A 12644-nucleotide genomic window follows, 5' to 3' on the forward strand; every position below is an offset into this window, starting at 1 on the left:
CCTTGGGAAAATCTTTTTTTCTCCTCTGAAGCTTCGTTGTGGGTGCCAGTTTCATTGGCTGAACATTGGATTTTCAATACTGTGTGCCCCTGCCAGTCTTCTCTTGCTTCCAACTGCAGTGTCTCTTCAGCAGTCATTTTGCTTTTCAGGGTTGTCACTTGGGCTTTAACAAGTTAGTTACATTTATTCACTTGCATATTACACCCTGGTGGTATAAAAATAAAAAAACCCATTTTCTGTGTACCTGGGCATAGCTTGGGGGGGGGGGCATTTTGTTTCTTTCATTTAGTCCACAAGTTAAAGGATGAATCATTGCTGCACTGTATACAGTAGGGTATCATATGAAAAGAATTCTTTGACTTAATAATGTCAACTTACATTACTAAAACTAGAAGAATTTACACATGCTTAATGTTCATGTGGCCTGACTAATCTTTTCACTTCATCCTGAGCGAAGGGAATCAGTTGGGCTCTTTTGTTTCTATTTTTAGTCATTTCTCTTCGGGACCCTCCTATGGGAATGAAATGCTGCAAGGGTAAGTTATCAAGTGTTTTAGGATAAACCCCAACTTCAACAAAAAGAACACTATCAGCTTGTTTGGGGGGGTGGGAATTGACTGACTCCAGAAATTGGAAATGGTGTAAGTTTTCTGTTGATAGGTGTTTTCAGGAAGGGAGAAAATACTGACTTCTTTAGGGAAGCAGTGAAATCAGTTACCATCAAGTACCATCATATCTACAAAATATATAAAATGAGACATTTGGGAAGCTGCTGTTTTTCCAGTTGTATCTTAGATGTTCCTTATTGTTTACATTGTTAGACAGATACAACTGTTGAGTACACTTGCTTTAAAAAAAAAACCAGGCGATTCATGGACATTTTATGTTAGATCTCATAACAATTTTTTTCTTACAAAAACTTCATTTTGTATTTAAAGTAGCTTCACATTTAAAAATGATGTTTCTCTCTGAAATCAGTCCCAGTAACAAGCAAAGTTATGAAAACTGATGGAGATAACTGAGAAAAATGTGTATTTGCCACAGCTGAGTTGCATGGTACATGTCATACTAGTTTTTGTATGGTCTGTTTTGCTTGTCCTTTGTAGAGTGAGATAGTTAGTTTCTGTAGGTTAAAGTAGGAAAATTTGAATGTAATTCCAAAATACTATTGGTAGTAGGGACTCAGAGATAAGTGTAAATGCTTTTAGTGCTTCTAAGTTAAAAAAATGACTAAATTCCATATTGATGGAGTCCTTATAAAGGCTGGGCCCTTTTAATCAGCAAACAGGTCCTCTGTGCATCAAATAATTAAAAATAGAGCAAAGTTTCTGAGCAAGGCGTCTGGCAGAAGCGTCTGTCCTTCCATCTGTGCATGATTAGCAAAATGTTTCCTGATATTTAAATAGCACAAGCTTTGCTCTCTTTTTTATTATTTGTTGTGCTGAAGACCTGTTTTCTTGTTAAGTGGTCTTTTTTGAACAGTTACTGGCAAGGATTCAGGAAAGTGTATGAAGACATCTTGTACACATTGCTGATGCCAAATTGTCCCTTTTTTAAAAGGTGCTGTCCTCATATTTTTATCTTTGTTGCTCTGAAAAGTTTGCACATGCCAGTTCATTGCATTTGGGTTAAATTTGTGTTGTTGTTGCCCCTGAACTGCAAAAAGCTCCATTGATACTGCTGTGTTTTGCATAACAGTAATGCATAGAGCTTCTTTATACCAGAAAGATTCTCTGGGGGTACATTTGCAAAGCATGTGGGGGGGATTAGATCTACCACTCCTGTTAACTATACTGGGAGTCGTGCATCTAATCTGTTGTGCACAGTAGTCTGCAAGTTTACCCTTTCAACAGAGACATAATCAGCCAGTGGCTTTCCAAGGGCTTCTGAGGCCTTAAAATGGAGCTCCAACTTGCTGGCAAGGCTGTAGTGTTGGATTATACACTTCTTATCTCTGGTTTGCAATGCGAGGCTTCTTAATTGCACCACATCATTTTCCTTTAACTGAATTATTTTTAAAATCCTCCTGTGTGTTTTATAGGAGTAGGTACAGGTAAGTGCATATACAATTTAAACAGCTTAGAAGAGGTGTTACATTCTGGTAGAAACACAAGTATTTGGTGCAGTTTTGTTGTACACACTTACTGAGTGTGCTGTTTTATGTTGGGAAATCAATGAAGAATTGTGGGGTGCAGGTAGGCACGTAAGTATCTGGAGCAGAATCCATACACTTGCATGGATATGCAGGTGGTGCTTTACTCAGAAACAGAGAATTTTCTTTCTCTTGCTTTTTAATTTTTTCCCTTAATTTATTGAAAAAATCTGTGCCATGTGATGTGGAAATAGGCCAGACTGTACCGCCCCCAGGACTTAAAAAAACCCATAGCTGTTACAGTATTGAGAGTTATTGTGCTTGTCTGTGTCTCCATATATATGAACTTAGTGTGTCTGTGCTGCTGAGACCCATTCTACCTTTCCCTGAATTGAAATGTTAAATCAAAATCATTTCAGTGCCTTAGACATTTGAAACAGGCCACAGCTGGAAGAATGGTGAATTGAACACCAGCCTCTGACCAACAGTGTGGAGATTTTCCCAGAACGGTGTAAAGTGCCTCAGAAGGAGACATGCTTTAAGTCCCCTGCATGCATGGTTCACCTCATTTCCTGGCTCTGCATGACTTGATCGTGGCATGCTCTCCCTGCTTCTACAGCTGTACAGTAAAGGTACATAAGAAGCACCTTGGAGCATATTGTGCATCCTTTTCTACCTCCCAGTTCTGCTCTCAAAAGTCTGCAGAGCCTTGGACAAAAGGGTGGGGGGGGACAATGACATCTGAGGGGCTGGTGATGACACAAACATGTTAAATTGATCACGCTTCCTGCCATTTGACAGTTTGTTGCACTTTGTGCCTCTTTTCTGTCATTGGTCTCACAAGCTTGGCCACATAACTTAGGAACATAGAGCCCTTTAATTTGGCCTTCAAACTTTGTTAAGGACATACATATTTTATCCCCTTAAGTTTAAGGTTACTTTTACAGGAGGGCAGAAAATTACTTGTAGTTTAAGAGTGTAAGACAAAACTTTGTATGGGGAAGGAAAAAATAAATGAGCAGGAAAGAAAATGAGATCTTATTTGGAAAAGAATGATACTGTGTCGATAGACGTGTTCGGATTTAGCCAAGTGCTATGTTATTCTTAATACACATTCTTAGTGTATACCATAATGGATTTTTTGGAACTGTTGCAATGTATGTTGTGAATGTGAATTCATTAACAGTAGACTGAATTGCATATTGTAGAATGGAATTTGTTTTTATATATCTCTTCTCATACTTAAGGTACTTTAAACACTTTAAAATAATGAGTTAGATACCAATAGCACAGTGACTCTGTAGATAAACACAGCTGCCATTATGTGTGCAAAACAGATCAAACTTCAGCACCTGTTTTGTTGATTGGTTTGGTGGAGAATATTGGCCACGATAGCAGTGTCATCTCTTGTATTTTTTTTACAAGACCTGGGTGAGCACTACTGTCAGTATGGATCGCACTCTAGATGGGCAGAAGGATTCTTGTTCTATCTGACTTCATGTATAATTCCAAATGCAGTGTAAACACAATCAGAATGAATTAAAGTGTGCAGTATTTAGTTAGCTATTGTTTAAACTTAATTGCCTTTGTTTCACTGCCAAAATTGATTATTTTCATCGCCAATGCATTACATGGGTGAAAATGGGTGGGCAGGGAGGGTTCCTAAAATGAAAATATCTGTATACACACACATTGCTGGAAAGGAGCTGAATCAGATCTGTCCCAAGGGTAATAACCTATCTACTGTGCAATAAACCATGGTATGGTTAGCAGTCTGCAGATCTCAGGAGGAGAAGGAAGTCACTCCAAAGCAATCTCTTTCAGCTGACTAAAGAAAAATATTGACAGGCTCCAGCACACAATCCTCCTCAAGTACCAGGGTTACATTGGAAATGGTTTGTAAGTAGATAGGCATTAGCAAGCATTCCTATAAATTGCCAGTTGCTGGCTATTGTGGATTTAATGTGTTAGGCCCAGCTCCTAGTAAGTTACTGACAGTGCTCCAGTTGACTTCAGCTCAGGACCAGGTTCCTATCCTGGTTTAAATCTGTACTGAAGTTAATTTGGATTTAATACCAGTATAACTAAGAATTTGGATTTCAGTTTTAAGGAACAGAGCAGAGCAGTTGAAACTGGTGTTTTCTTACTGACCAGTATGGTGCCGTGTCGGCACTGTATGTATTATAGGATCAAGTTACAAACCAGAAGTAAAATATTTTTGCATTACTCAAAATGTTACATTCTAATCTTTCATCAAGCAATATTCATTAGGGAAAACTCAACACATTTTTTGCCCATTGCTGATTTGATAATTATTTAATTAAGAGAAAAATATATCCCATAATTCATGTGTAACTTTTAAAACAAAGAATTAGACATTCATTATTTGCAATTTGTACCATCTTGCACAGGTTAGTAGGATGGAATGGCAATATAGTAAGTTCTCAGCTATGTGGCACTAATATATGTTACTTTTAAGACACCTACATGTTATGATAAAAATATCTAATATAACCAAGGACAGGTAACCTAACCGTAGTTTAGATAATTACAAAAGTAATCAACCTGAGTGAGTGCTGAAACAGAAAAAATGTAAAAATTGAAAGGTTGGGGTTTTTTATGTCAGTATCATTAATAGAATGAAGAACTGTTTCTGTAAATGTTCAAGAAATGTTTTGATGATTCATGCTACGTAGCAGTGGCTATCAAATGAAGACTGCATGTGAAGTAAATATTCTAAATTCAAATGATACATAATAATGAATAGCGCTCCATAGAAAAGATTAAATCTGTATTTTAGCCAGCAATTACAAAAAAATTCCACAGAGAAACAGACATATTTTTAGAAAAGCAAAACAATACATCTGTATATAACATTGTATATAGATGGCTAAAGTGCTGTTTTATCACAATGAGGACCATTGGAAATGCAAACAGGTAGCAAAAATTTACTGCTTAACATTTCACTGAAAATAATTGACCTGGGCGCTTTAAATATTGCAGAGAATATATTGTCATAAACTTGACATTTGAATAATAATACTGATACCGAAACAGTCTCCCCACAAAAAATGCCAGAGCTGGAGGGGAAAGGCAGCATTTGATCAGATAAGAGCAAAACAGTTTTAAAGCTCTTCAGATATGATGAAAAGAAAATGCTTAATGAAAGTTGAGACAAAATTATCTTTCAAAATTGGACATCTTGTATCCGTTTTAGGAATACCCTTATATGGGAAGAGTTCAAACCAGAGAAGTTTGGCACTACAGTGTCTATTTGCTGACCTTTCACTTGGTATTCATAAAGCCTATATCTTTCAAACTGGTAAATAGCTACTGGGTGGTTTAAATTCACTTGTACAAGTATCTGAATTATATGTATGCATGGTAATATGCACAGATCTATCCGTGATGTATCTGTTTCACTGATTTTCAGCCTTAACCTGTAACATAGCCCAAATGAGTTTATCTTCTGGGCCAGTCAGTTTTGGCTGTTGAATTATCCTTAGTAGGGAGCTGTTATTGTTCCTTGGCATGTAATGGAGCTGACATTTCCTTTTTCTTTTCTTTTTTTTCCTTTTTTTAAACAGGTCCTTCTTTGAAGCTCCATCTCTCAAAACTCACTATTAGCCAAGTAATGGTTCTAGTGCAGAGTTGGCCAACTTGCAGCATGCATGCCTCAAGTGGCACAGGGAGCCTCTGTGTGTAGCACACAGCAGACTTGGGAGGAGACAGGAAGCACAGCAGCAGATGGGCAAGGAGCAGAAAGCAGAGCAGAAGATCAGGCTAGGGAAGGGGACCTGAGTGACAATTGGAGAGAGTCCAGGGATAATGTGTGGCATGCCTGCCAAAAAGGTTGACCCCTACTGCTTTAGGCAAATGTATTGTAGGGGGAGAGGGAACAGCAGAAGTTTTCAGCCAGCCAGTACATTGCATAAACAAATGCTAGGGACAGTTGCAGCATATGCACTTGAGGCATTCCAAGGACTATTGCCTCTTTGTACTGCTAGAAAAACAACTTTATTCCAAAAAGTGAATGAGGGGGCCTGGTGCAAACTGGGAATCTGGCTGTACTTTGCCAACAGCACAGTCCATCAAAGGTTGTGTCTTCACATGGGCAGGGCCAATTCTATGGGTGATTCTGTCACTGTGAGCTTTATTTAGCTGATGCAATGAAATACTGTAGCAGCCAAGCTTGTAGTAGCACCACTGGGGAATTACTTTCCAAAATACCCTATCATGGGCAAACCTGCAGAGCTCATATTTTGGCTCTTTATCTATAGGCCCCTGGTTGGAGGCCCTGATTTAACTGTATCTGTTCTGCTACATTCAAGTTTATTAAAGAGATTTCTTTTCTGGGCAGGAAGGGAAAGATCTGCAACCTCCAATCTGAGAACTCACTTCTGTACTTCTGATTTTGACTACCTGGTGCAAAACTACCTGGCACACTTTCAGGGCCTCGCTTTCTCTTCTTCCTCCAGATGTGTTTAATGTTGGGTTTGAGTTTTCAAATGCAAATATAGGCTTAGCACAGTTTTGCATTGCTGTTATCTGTATTGTATTCACCTCAGCACAAACCGCTTACCAGAGCTAGATGTACATTAAAAAAGACTCTGTTATAGTTCTGATATACTTCTGTCTGCATGTACTTCAGTACATTGCACAAAAGTGGATGATGTTCTGCTCCATCAGATTTTAGTAGATGGAAAATGTGATCACTGGTTTGTTAGGTGGCTGATGGACATTCACTTAAAGGTGTGATGGGATCTGATCCACAATCTCAACCATTACGCTTCCTGCCATGCCATTTGTGCCTGGCAGGATGTGCAGTTTTAGGATCCTGGTTTAATTCTCAATGACACTTTAGTTGCCAGTGCAGAGGGAGTACTGATGATCCCAGGCTCCTCCTGCACCAGCAGCTTGAAAGCAGAGTGCCCACAATCAGCTGGGGCAAAACCCCAGCTGGGAAGTGCATTCATTTTTTTTTTTTTTTTTTTCCACAGGTCCCTGTGCATGGGGATGAGTAAAGTGTGCCATCCAAATGGGTGACACGTGGTTTTCACAGGTTCTCAAGCATAGGACCCTGGGACTGGGGAGACTCTCCCTAGTCCTAGAGTCTGTTGTGCTGGGACCTTTAAACAGGATGTGTGGCTTGGCTGCACACGTGGTTTTCTAACTTCCCTGGAGCATGGTGACCTTAAGATTGGGAAGAGGCTCCTTGATCCTAGCTCCTTGGTTGCAGGGGCTGTCAGAAAGGTCTAGGGTGCAGTGAGCCTGAGATTGGGGAGATGCTCCCCAAGGTTGGGCTCCCCCCCTCCCCCTCCATCTGCCTCTGGGGGTCAGGTGGGTGTCTGAGGTCCAGGGACTGGTTTTGCCCCAGCCTGATTGGGTAGGAGACAGCTGTGGCCCAGATCTTGGGGCTCTTCCTTGCTGGATCCTGACACTTAGAGAAGCATTAGGATCTATTATGGACCAGCTCCATCCAGCCACATGTTCAATTTAAGAAGTGATATAAACAAGCCACAAATTTGTCACACATTATATTTGGAATAACTTTGAAGCTTGTTTACTATATTATCATGCTTTAAATTGACTTGAACTTGTGTAAAGGTCTTTTGTGTTCTACAGGCACTCTGCAGAGGTATAAATGGGTGGGTCTTAATGAAATTTAAGTAAGTCTGAAAGTGTGATCCTTAATACCCTTGCCTAACCTTGCTGGTGCCCAAGTTTTGACTAATAAAGTTCCCTTTTGTGCTCAGAATTTTGCTTCTGGCATTCTGGGAAGGGCCCAGGTCATCTGGGCTGAGTTGCTTAGTGCCCATCTTGTGCCTAAACTTGCCTGAATCCATGAACTAAATGGATCAGGTAGACCTGCTCAAAGCACACCTATTACACCTCTGGATTGGGCTCCACAGAAAATACAATGGCAGCCACAGCTTTTATTTAAAAAAAATGTCTGTAAGAATGTCTCTCCTTTACAGAGTAGCCTAGTGATTAGAGCATTCAGACTGTGGGAAACCCAGGCTCATTTCCCTTGTATGTGGAAGGGGGTTGCAAAATCACATCCCAGACTATGGCTGAGAGTGCCCAACCTGCTGGGCTTTAAACTGTTTTGAGGTGGGGACATTATTCACCTCTCCTCCTGAAGCTGCGCCACTTAGCAGAAAATGCAGGATTTGTTGAGCCACAGAGAGGGAGGTAGTGAATGTGACTTTATAGTCTAGTGGCAAGATGAGTCAGCAGGGAAGGGGGAGGTTTGGGCTCCTGTCTCTTCTCCAGGGACTGTTTATGAACTTTATGCAATGAATACTCAATGTAAATTAAATACAGTCCTTGGGATAGAGATTCACCCCTGGTCAGGTGTGTGCCCTAACAATTAGGTTAGAAGTACATGCTCCTTCTTTGTCTCTTTCTCTGATCCACACTCTTCCATGCTACATAAGAAGGAACAGATGTTGCCTCCTGTTGACTTGGTAGTTAGGGCTCTCTCCAGAGAGGTGTGAACCCATTTAAGCAGAGTAGGGAGTTTAGCCCTTTGTGCCTTGTACCCTGGGTGAATGATGTAATGCCTGGGCTTTTGTGGAAAGCAGCAACATGATCACCCCTCATCATGTGGCTGTGCTTGAAAAGAAAGGATCATTCCTCTTCTGTGTTTTTGAGAGGTGCCAAACTCCAGAAGAGGGCTCAGGGCTGAGAGTTGTGAGTACAAAGACTATGTTCTTCTGTATCTAGACACATCTGAACAAGTTAAGAAAAACCTGAATGGAAATGGTGAAGTACTCCTAATCCCCAGATGCTTTTCACCATGAATGGAAAATAACTCCTGCAGAGGTATTAGCATTTGTTTTATTATCAGTGTGTTATTTTATGTAAGGTAAATATTAGTCAATAAATTATTGACAAAGAATATCATAACTTTTCCAATGTACACTATATATAAAATGCCTTAATCTTTGGATTATTGCTTAAAACTACAGACTAGCCTGTTAATGGGGATTTGTGTATTTTCAGAAAAGTAATACCCTCTGTGTGGTAATCTCTGTGTTATTCCATGCAGACATCCAATTGGTATATCTACTGGGAGGCCTAATAAAATGGTTTGCCCTGTAGAATTTGCCCATTCACGTTTTAAAATTTATGATTTCTAAAAATACCCGAAGTTTTCAGTCTGCAGCCTCCTCCTGTTAAATGCTTGGTATATATTTTTCTTTCAAAGCAAAACCATTTAGCAGTAGGGGATTTTTTTCCCCACCAGCAATTTAAAAAGCAATCATCGGGGTTGTAACCCAGAAAGTTTTTTATCTGCCTGCTGCCCTGTTCTTGAACAGACATGAAGTACTGAAGTATGTTAGCTGATGGACAATGAAAGAGGTGTTTACAGAATTAGGATCTAATAGACTTTGCCTTTGGGAGATTCTGCTTGATATTTGGTTGGAGAAGGAGAGCACACAAGTCTAAGCTTCTGTTTTGGAATCTTTACTATACGTTAGATCAGTGATTATCAACCCTGGGATGCCTTGAGATCTTTTCCGAGAGATGGCTTGGATCTATAAAAGTATGCCTTGTGTCTGTCAAGGGGTGCTGTGAGTCCTAAAAGGTTGAGAACCACTTTACTAGATCCATCGAGCCATGGCAAGGTGGGCTGAGCCGTTTATTCTTTCAAGATAGGTATTTTAAATATTAGGAAGGGCATTGCATTTGATATGGAGGTCTTTTGGATGACACCATGAAAGATGGGGTTCTTTCTGCTCCGAGTAGATATTAACATTCTTTTGACTCTTTGTCCCTATGATTGTGAATTGCTTTGGTGCCCTTGGCCCCATTTTCACCTTTCACCTTCCCTTCTCCCTCCCCCTCCTCCCCCTTGACCTTATTGCAGATCAACAGTATTTGAATGTTTTACAGATAGCTTCCCACCAGCTTTGAGATCTCTTGGGACAAAAGAGTGCTATATTCTGTAGAATCAGAGACAAATCAGGCTGGCAGGGCCCTCAGGAGGTCATCTAATTCAGTCCCTTGCTTAAGACATGATCATCGTTATCTAACTTATCTCAGGCAGTTGTTTGTCCAACTTGTATTTAAAAAACTTTCAGTAGTGGAAATTACTTCCTCTCTTGGTGATCTTTTCCAGTGCTGAAAGTACCCTCAGTGTTAGAAAGGTCATTCTAATATATATGGCATCCTTTTGTCTGGAAGAGATGGTAGATATTGCCGCCTACGACATAGATGATTTGCAGTGTCCTATGTTACTGAATAGTTCAATCTGAGATTTGCATGATCTGTGGCAGCAGTTGCAAGTCTGTGTGTTATGATTGGGTGGTTTGGGAGCTGCTTGCTTCCTACAGACTCTTTTCTCTTCAAGCTGTTGGAGCCAGTTCCTGCCATGGACTTGAACGCCCTGGTGGAGACAATGACACCGCTTGTTCTGATCGCTTGCCAAGGTTTCCCATTGGCCAGGATCAATTCCAAATGGCTTTATAACTTGCTTGCATGTGTCTTTGTAGCGAAGCTTGAGGCATCCTGTTGTTCTTGTTCCCTCCGATAGTTCCCTGTACACCATGTCCTTGGGTATACATCCATCTTCCAATCTGCTCAGATGGCCTAGCCAATGCAGTCGTCTGTGTCTGAGTAGGGCTGTGTGGCAGGGAGCTGTTGGTGCCTACCACTTTAAGAGTTTGGAGCAGGTAGCATGTATGAGAGTAATGAAGGTTCACATGACTGCAGGAGGGCTCTGGGATTGGAGGAGGGGGGTGAGCAGCCTCCATTTTAGATCTAGGCCCTCAGGGCTGAGCCAGCAGTCTGCTGCTGGCAGCCGAAAGAATAACATCTGGCTGGAGCTGCTGCTCGCAACACCATGGAACATGCTTGGAGGTATATAGGCAGGGGCTATGGGGAAGGAGGAGGCCCCAGGTCCTGGGTATGACCGAAAACTGCCCCCTGCTGGGGCAGGATGGTCTGGTGGGGCTACCTGTGGTGCAGTAGTCCTGAGAGTGCCAGTAGTCCAGTCACTTCCCTTGTGAAAGGTGGGTAGGGGCACCTTATAACCCCAGCCCCCACAGTAGAGACCCTGGAGCTGAGTAGATATGTGCAGGGAGCCCGGAGCTGAGTTGATGGGCAGGGAGCCCAGAGTAGAGTAGAGATTGAGAGGGCTGAGGCTCCAACGATAGAGAACTCCAGTGAGGGGGCAGTGGAGTTGTGAGGAGGAGAAGGCAAGCCTGAGTTTCACTTGACTGAATGGACCCTCAAACTGGTCAGTGCTGGGGCCAGGACCCGCAGGGTCAAAAGGGCCAGGGGCCCACTGCGAGGGATGCCCAGAAGCAGGGGCATGGTGTCCAACTGGCATGTGAAGGTGGGGCCAGGGCCTGTGCGGCCAAAGATCCCAGACGGGACTACAGCTGAGGGGGAGAAGGGTACAGGAGAGCTTGGCTGTCTGGGATGCCATTTGCAAGGCATGGGACATGGTAAGGGTTAGAGCTGTGCATAATGCCCTTGGCATCAGGGCAAGTAAATGGACAGCCTCCTGCCTAACTGACATCTTAATTATTATCATCAAGGCATGGCAGGAGAGGAAGGCAGGCGGTTAGCTCAGAAACAGGCAGGTGGGCCAATGACTGACCGGCCCTAGGACAGCCCCCTGTTACAGGCTGTCACACTTCGTAAATTTGCCTTTGAAGAACTTCTGCGTTCGTAACTTTATCTTGCCATTTGATGTTGAGTATGTGGCATAAACAGTGCAGGTGGAAGCTGTTTAACCTTTTCTTTTGATGTGCATAAGTTGTCCATGTTTCCCTCCCATACATGAGAAGGTTGAGTGTGCACGCTTTGTACACTAGCATTTTGGTCTTGATGGTAAGCTTTGAGTTTTTCATGTTCTTTTAGTTAGTGTGCTGAAGGTGGTGGCAGCTTTGCCGATGCAAACATTAAGTTTTCCATCCATTGAGAGGTTGCTGGTCACTGTAGAACCTAGGTAGCTGAAGTTTTGGACTACTTCTACCTGGTTCTCATTAAGGATGATTGATGGATCTTGTGGAACTCCCTGTCCTAGTACAACTGTTTTCTTTATGCCGAAAGTGAGAGCAAATGCCTGACAGGCTCTTGAAAGGCTATCCATGAGTTCTTGTAGTAGGTCTTTGTCATGGGCTGTAAGGGCAGCATCATTAATCAGCGAATAGAAGCTCCCTAAGAAGCACCTTTCTAACTTTAGTCTTTGTCTTGAGTTGTGACAGGTTGAGTTTCCCATCCAATCTTGTGTGAAGGTACACTCTACCTTCCATAACTTTAAACGTGCAGTTCAGGAGCACCGAGAAGAAGACTCAAAAGAATGTAGGGGCAAGAACACATTCTTGCTTCACTCTGCTCTTCATCTCAAAGCTGTCCAAAGTGGACCCATTAAACTGAACTGTTGCGTTCATGGAGCGTATAAGACTTAACAGGATTGGTGGGGATCCTGTCCTTTCTAGGACTGCAAATACTGCTGACAGTGTCAAATGCCCTGAATCCGCACTGAAATTCAGGGTAGACACAACTCACCAGCTGTTGTAGGGTCAGCAGGATG

General features: G+C 41.9%; 1 protein-coding gene across 10 annotated transcripts in view; it reads left to right on the forward strand.

The window, feature by feature from the left end:
• ATXN1 (ataxin 1) overlaps window positions 1-12644 on the forward strand; it is a 272506-nt gene that overhangs the window by 18350 nt on the left and 241512 nt on the right. The window contains exons 3-4 of one of the 10 annotated variants that reach the window (XM_025213217.1): window positions 5680-5723; window positions 8822-8920. The exons of 8 other annotated variants lie outside the window; for them this stretch is intronic. The gene's annotated coding sequence lies outside the window, so the exon portion shown is untranslated. The remainder of the gene's footprint in view (window positions 1-5679; window positions 5724-8821; window positions 8921-12644) is intronic. One more of the 10 variants, XM_025213216.1, reaches the window with a different exon arrangement.

Source organism: Alligator sinensis, unplaced genomic scaffold (assembly GCF_000455745.1).
Source record: "Alligator sinensis unplaced genomic scaffold, ASM45574v1 scaffold743_1, whole genome shotgun sequence".
NCBI lineage: Eukaryota > Metazoa > Chordata > Crocodylia > Alligatoridae > Alligator > Alligator sinensis.